Raw genomic sequence first — 6,996 nt, 5'->3', positions numbered from 1 at the left:
TCCAAGCATTCATTCAGTAAACCACGAATGCAGTATATCTTACTCAAAGACGCAACGCCGATGTCAGTGTTTTGTCAACCGTCTGGACTCTGACCATTATCGATATGGCTTACAAGACTGAGCTACCGACGCAATAAAAAATATCGATAAACTCAGAAATACATAGTAGGTTGAAGGAGGAGTGCTCTCAGAAATACATAGTATGTTGTATGAGGCAGTGTCTGAATTTTATTATGTTTTGTTTTTTTATTTAAAAGATAAAAAATCCAAATAACTGAATTGGTATTCATCGTGAATGGCCAAAACAAGAGAGATTATTGATTGTCAAAAGCATCCCCACTACAGAAACCTTGGTGAACTCATTTACAGGCATTACAGGTGCACAGGTATTAATGTCAAAATGGAGCTTGATCAATGATACACGCTGCAGGAAGTAGTTGTTGCTCAGAGACCAGCAATGGATACGACATACTTAATGTTATTTACGTAGGTGGATTAGGTACCAATGACGTCATGTTTGCGTAGATTGGAATTTATGACGACATGTTTGTGCATAATGTATTATTATAAAAAAGAATATTATATGATTTTGATAGGAAAAAAAACCCTCTAAAATTTTTGCGAATCTTATTTTGGCTTTTCAGTTACTAAACATGCACTGCAGCATGGCGGTTGAGTAAAGATGCCACCTTACAACTCGGGACGGGTTTGGGGTGCTTGGAAAACCGGCGATGTTGTAATTTATGGAATGAATGAAGTTAATATAATTCGGCTCTTTATTAGTATTGTTTATAGACCGCCAGTTGGGTGATTAGTTCTCACTAAATTATCTCCATCGGACTTTAAACGATTAAGATTGCTAATCGTTCTTTTTGTGTTGGCATGATTTATTTTGTGGGAAGAACTGGTGAGCATTTTACTTAATTGCATACCAGCAATACAAAAGCTGCAATGTATCAGAATGGGTCTATATTGAAGCGTAAGGAGACACTGACTAAAAATATTTACCTCAAAATACGAGGCATCGACCACCAAAAGAAAGTGAACCTTGAGTTGCATTCAATAGTTCAAACATTAAGATTATGTATTTCCTTGAGCACTAATAAATATTCACTTGGCAGTGCACTAAACTAACAGTGGAGTCACAGTACAATCTTTAGATCAAGAGTCGGGCCGGAGACAGCGATATCTAGAGACGCGAAAGTTCTGAAGTAGCAATAAGGTTTTAATAGCAGACGATGCGTATCTATGTCAAGTCGTGTCAAGTCGGTAAACATCCTCTTGCTCATAATGTTCATTTGTCATCAACTCGAAATATGGCACAGGTTTTCGTAGCTTGCTATATTCAGATGTGATTTCTTCACACTACATTCTCTCAGACTATAAACTTTTTATGTAATGTTATGATTGATATAGCGGGAAGAAAGGATGTGTACGGTATTTTATTTAAACATATTCCATCAATATACAAATGTAATGTTTACCGACTTGACATTGTACACCCCCATACGTAAGGAGCCCATAAGTTTCATGTCTCCATCATTTTAATTTTCTCCTCCGGTCGGGCTATATGCCATCGAAGGCAACGAGTGCCTTTTCTTCCGGATGTTTTGTTCGAGTCAGAGTAATTTAATGGTTAAAAAACAACTCAACCCGCCTTGTTTTGCCTACCAGGGTATATGAATTCTTGTTTTGTTATCCTACTTCTAAGGAGGGACTCATCCCGGGAAAAATTTCTGTGTGCTCGTTTAAGCATTCCCCCTTTAAAGTGTGATGTGCTCGAATGCCATATTGTTTTAATATTGTTGTTTTGTGCTATTCTCGATGCTTTGTAGAGGCTACCGACTCAAATTTGGAAATCACAAACATTACGGCTGAATTGCTAAATTTTGAATGAAAATTTTTGTTTATTAGTGAGAATTTTTCCATTAAAAGAAAAAGAACAAGATTTATTTTGGGTTATCAGATTTGTAAATAAATAAATCTCTTTTCTTTCTGTCATTCAATTTTTTTTTGTCATTCTTCATTTCCTTTTCCTTACTAGATTACGTAATCGAATGTCACCCAAACACGATATTCAATCTTAATATATGCGTAATGTGAAATTCTCTCCGTCTATACCAAATTTCAAACAGATTATCTGAGTAGATGTTGAACAATGACTCTTACAATACTGACTGGCAGTGGAGACGACATGATGCAAGTGATTTTTCAGCGCGGTTCCCTTACACTCACCACCATCGATTGGCTAGTGACTGCCACGGCCGCTGTCATCGACTCGCTAAGTTTATAAATCAACGTTTATATCCCAGCCGAAGGAAGACATTGTATCTGCCCGTAAGCCGGCTGAAATGAGTCGTATTCTAGTTTTAATCATCGACCTGTCCGAGTTGACAAATGACCACTACTCAGGCAGGTGGACGCCAAAGGAGAGGATGGCACGTATTCACAAAGACTAGATTATTAGACTTCGTTTCTATTGGTTTCTGTTGACTTCCGTTGGTTCTTGGGTTGCGTATGAATACTGCTATAGTAAGACTAGTATATACTACGCAGGGAAATCGCAACGTAATTAATTGGGATTATAGAGAAATTATAGGGAGTGGGAGAAATTCCAGTGAATCACATACGAAAAAAAATAAATAAATAAATATAGAAACGAAATCCTATATTAGAAGATATGTAATTCATTTTAGCCGATGAGAGCTTTGAAACAGCAAGTTACGTGTATGTATTACATTGTTATCTGAATAAAGTGAAAAACAAATTAAAATGGTAAACTGTAGAATGTCAGAATGAATAAAATTAGTGATTTACAATATTGGAGGAAAAGAAAAACCCAACAAAATATGAAGCCAGGCGAAATGTTCAAATGGATGGGACATTGCACTAACATCAGAGGACGCCTGGGTTCGAGTCCCGCTTGCGGCATCTTTTTTTATTTCTTTAAGCAAGAAACTTGACTCATATTGCTAATTTTGGTGATGCGGTGAGGTTAATGTCGAGGTTATCTCGGTCTTATTTTTCAAGGGAACCCTGAAGTCGGATACCCTCTAGGGATGAATAGAGGTTTATTGTATTTATTTAGAGAGGATGTCGATTGTTTGTTTTTATTTCTTGATAAATTACACACACTTACAATACACACAAACACACACACACACACACACACACTCATTACACACATCTAATCATACAAAGTGGTATGACACTCGCCTTCGGATCGGAAGATCCTTGGTTCGAGTCCCGAGGTGCATAGTTGAGTCCTTGGAAAAGGCTCTTTAATCACATTCTCTCACCGTACTCAGCTGTAAAATTATTGGGAAAGTGCCAGAAGACACTTATTATGACAACTTCGCGGCGGAGATGGGGGCTCGAACCCGCGACCTACTACAAGTATTACTACTACTACTACTACTACTACTACTACTACTACTACTACTACTACTACTACTACTACTACTACTACTACTACTACTAGAAACTGTATTGTGGCGCGCAAGATAGCAATTAGCCTCCCGATTTTCTGCATAGATATATTTTCACAGGCTTCAGCATAAGTATCAGTTTGCTCCTGTCTTTTTATTCTCAATTCTTGCCTTGTGTAGTCCTTGCACTGACATCCTTTATAGAATACCTTCGTGATCGACATGTATCGCTTTTTCGTTTATCAAACAATAATTCAAACGATCTTATGGATATCTCATTTTAAATATATCAATGTTTATGTTATAAACGTATCTAGATAGATAGATCTACGTCTTTAAAAAATTATCTCTCAAATAAGTTTTTCTAATGGAATTTTTTGTGCGCTCTGATATTTCAATTTCGCACCATTGATTACTTTTATAGTTTCAAGGTATGTAAACTGGTAATAAATATGCAATGCGCAAAACAAGCATTGTTTCTTTCAAAACCACGGAGCAAAAATATATTTAAATTGCAGTCCCTTTATAATACTAATGATATGTGACTCATTGCCTCAAAATGTATTATGTCAGGTTGATTTTAATGCTAGAAATTGAATATATCGAAAAAAAATAATTCAAGACTAGGATTAAGCATCTGTATCAGGGCCCGGTTGTATGAACGCGGACTAGCGCTTGGTCTCCGACTTTAGTCAAGGACTTGAAAACATCGGATTTTCTGTGAGCTGATCAAGCAAGTCCCAGACAAAAGTCACGGCACCTTCGGACTCAGTTTCGCCAAGTTTTAGTCATTTGCCGATGCTGAACTTCAAGCTTAGCCTGAGACTAGTTACTATGATACATCATAGTGTTGACAATATAATGGCTATTTTTAGATGAGAGAGCTTCGATTCGGAAGGAAAACACGTCGGTTACGAATGACAGAGGCAAAATTTGTCCTGTTGCTTTTGGCATTGGGATTGAAATACTTTAAGATAAGTGCAGAGAATCGAACGTAAACATTTTTATGAGTAAAAATTTTAAATACCCGAATATAATCGAACTGAACACACTTTCTGGGTTTTTTGGGGGGATTTTCTTTTTTATTTTTTTTTGGGGAGGGGGGGGGGGGGGTGATTCAATTTGTTTCAGTTTCAATGAAACTTTCATTGGCCTAAATATAGAACTGACAGCCGACCATTGACATCGTTTTAGACTGATTATTCGACAGTCAATCTCACGTGATTTGATTTATCATGGCAAAAGTAAGTTCAAATATGAAACAGAACGAAATATTATCTATACCGGTTGTGTTGCTGATTTCCTCTTTGGAAATATTTTGCGTTGAAATTATGAAGTCTGGTATCTTACCTGCCGTCTTGTTTCAGAGGGCTTGATGATACCAGCACAAAATAGCCGAATAAGTCACCGTTCTTACAACGCCCAGTTCTATGCCAGAGTCTAGCTAGTCAGAGACTAGAAAACGTTCATAAAATCCGATATTTTTAGTCACTTGCTCCGCTTAGGCTTAAGACCAGCAAGTCATTTACTAGACTAGTAAATAACTTAATCTAGTCCACTTACATCATAAAATTGGGCCCAGATGTGTTTTATTGAGGTCAATGGTTATAGTTGTTCTTTTTTAGTGACAAAAACTAAAATCTCAAATTTCTAGTCATTTTAGTATAGATTTAACTTTAACTTAATTTTACCGCGTTTTGTTTAACCGGACATAATATACTAAACTGATTGGTCGAATATTATATAATAAGTGAGTTTATAACTTAGGTCAATCTACTGGACAAGATGTTTGACATAAATTGTCATCCCAGAAATGAAACACCTAACTAATTGTATTCCATTAAATATAGAGATTAGCCATCCTGAGCTCCCAGTCAAAACCTAACACCCTCGCATTATACGGTCTCAATCTTGTCTGGACGTTTCAAATCAAGCTCAAGGATTAATCCTAACAATCTCACGCTAATCGTGGCAGGAGCCATTAGCCGCACAACAGAGGGATTAAAGATGGCGAAGCCGGTCAGTCATCTTCCCTATCCCGCGCGCATGCGTCAAATCCAATATTATTAGCTGCATGTGATTCCGCCATTATAGTTCATGTACCAATACAGGTATATATTTGTATATTTTACTGTTTCTACCGTCACAAGTGTAGTTGCATCAACTATAATTGGCTCCATGAAAAAGATAGGAATTATTATGACAACAGTGGTGAAAATGGTGGTGATGGTAATTATAATGATGATGATGATGATGATGATGATGATGATGATGATGATGATGATGATGATGGTTATCTTATCATAACGGATCTAAGCCCCCAAACACTGTAGCTCTGAAAATTTAAAAGCTAAGAAACCAAGAACAGTCAAATCTAGATTGTTGACTGGGAACGACAAAACGCTGGGATTGGTAGCGATATGATTAAAGAATAATGTTTGGTTTCTTTACTTTTTGAATAAGAATACTAAATTGTAAAAGAAAAATGATGAAAATGGCGAATCGCCATCAAAACAACGACTATCTCCACTTCCTAATCTGAATCACCAATTCATCAGCTGCATTGAACGTACAAATACCGAAAGAAACAAGGAGGAGGCAAGAAAGGGGGCCAAAGACATTTTTACGAAATCTAGATTCCAAACTCATATATCTTTAATGAGTTGAAACAGTTTCGGTCTCAGTTCACTTTGCTATCTAAATTACAAACTTATAGATCTATAATGTGATGAAAGCAATTCTGTCTCAGTTCACGTTTCCATAGGCAATGCGTGTTACTTGGATGGCCCATCTATGAGTCTTGGAGGCATTCTTAATTCCCTTTTTTTCTAAACAGAAATCATTCGTGAGAAACCTTTTTTCAAAATAGGTATTATTCTATGTGAGGTGAAATGACTGAAATTTTGTTTCAGGAGATAAATATATCAGGTGGTCACAAAAACCGCGTAATAAGTTATAAAGAAATCTTTTTCATATTTTTATTACTATTAGAACTATTCTTTATTAATAGAATTTCAAAATATCAAAATGATTACATTGAATAATATAAAATTTTGCAACACCACCTTAAAATTTCGATATCGAAAAGACGACGCAACTTATTGTGGCATTTGCGCGTTATAATTTGTTAAAGAAGACACTCATTGCTATGCATGGTAAACTCTATGCTGATAATTACATAAAACCATTGGAAGAAAACATTTTGTCAGACTGTGAACACCTTTATACAGGAAGAAATTTCAAAACAGGATGGTGCTGCATCCCATACGAGCAAAAGAGCACAATACACGTTTTTTCTCCGAAGTAAGACTATTTATTTCATAGAGAAAGACAATTGGCCGCCACAAACACCCGGCTTGATGAATCCATGGATTACGCAATTTGGAATTCTTTGATCGAGAAGGTTTATAGTAGACAAAGATCTGCATTCACAGAATAATAAACCCAGAGAGAAAGAATTATTTTCTTCTGGCAGGAGATATCTATTGAGGAAGTGCTTTTTAAGTTGGAAAAAGAGACTACGTTGGGTCAAGAGGACGGCGCTGCTATTGATCACTTAAAGTGCTAA

The sequence above is a fragment of the Berghia stephanieae genome, chromosome 1 (genome assembly GCF_034508935.2).
Source record: "Berghia stephanieae isolate SIO BIC M18660-M18661 chromosome 1, UCSD_Bste_1.3, whole genome shotgun sequence".
Lineage (NCBI taxonomy): Eukaryota > Metazoa > Mollusca > Gastropoda > Nudibranchia > Aeolidiidae > Berghia > Berghia stephanieae.
Note: the sequence above shows the minus strand (reverse complement) of the source record.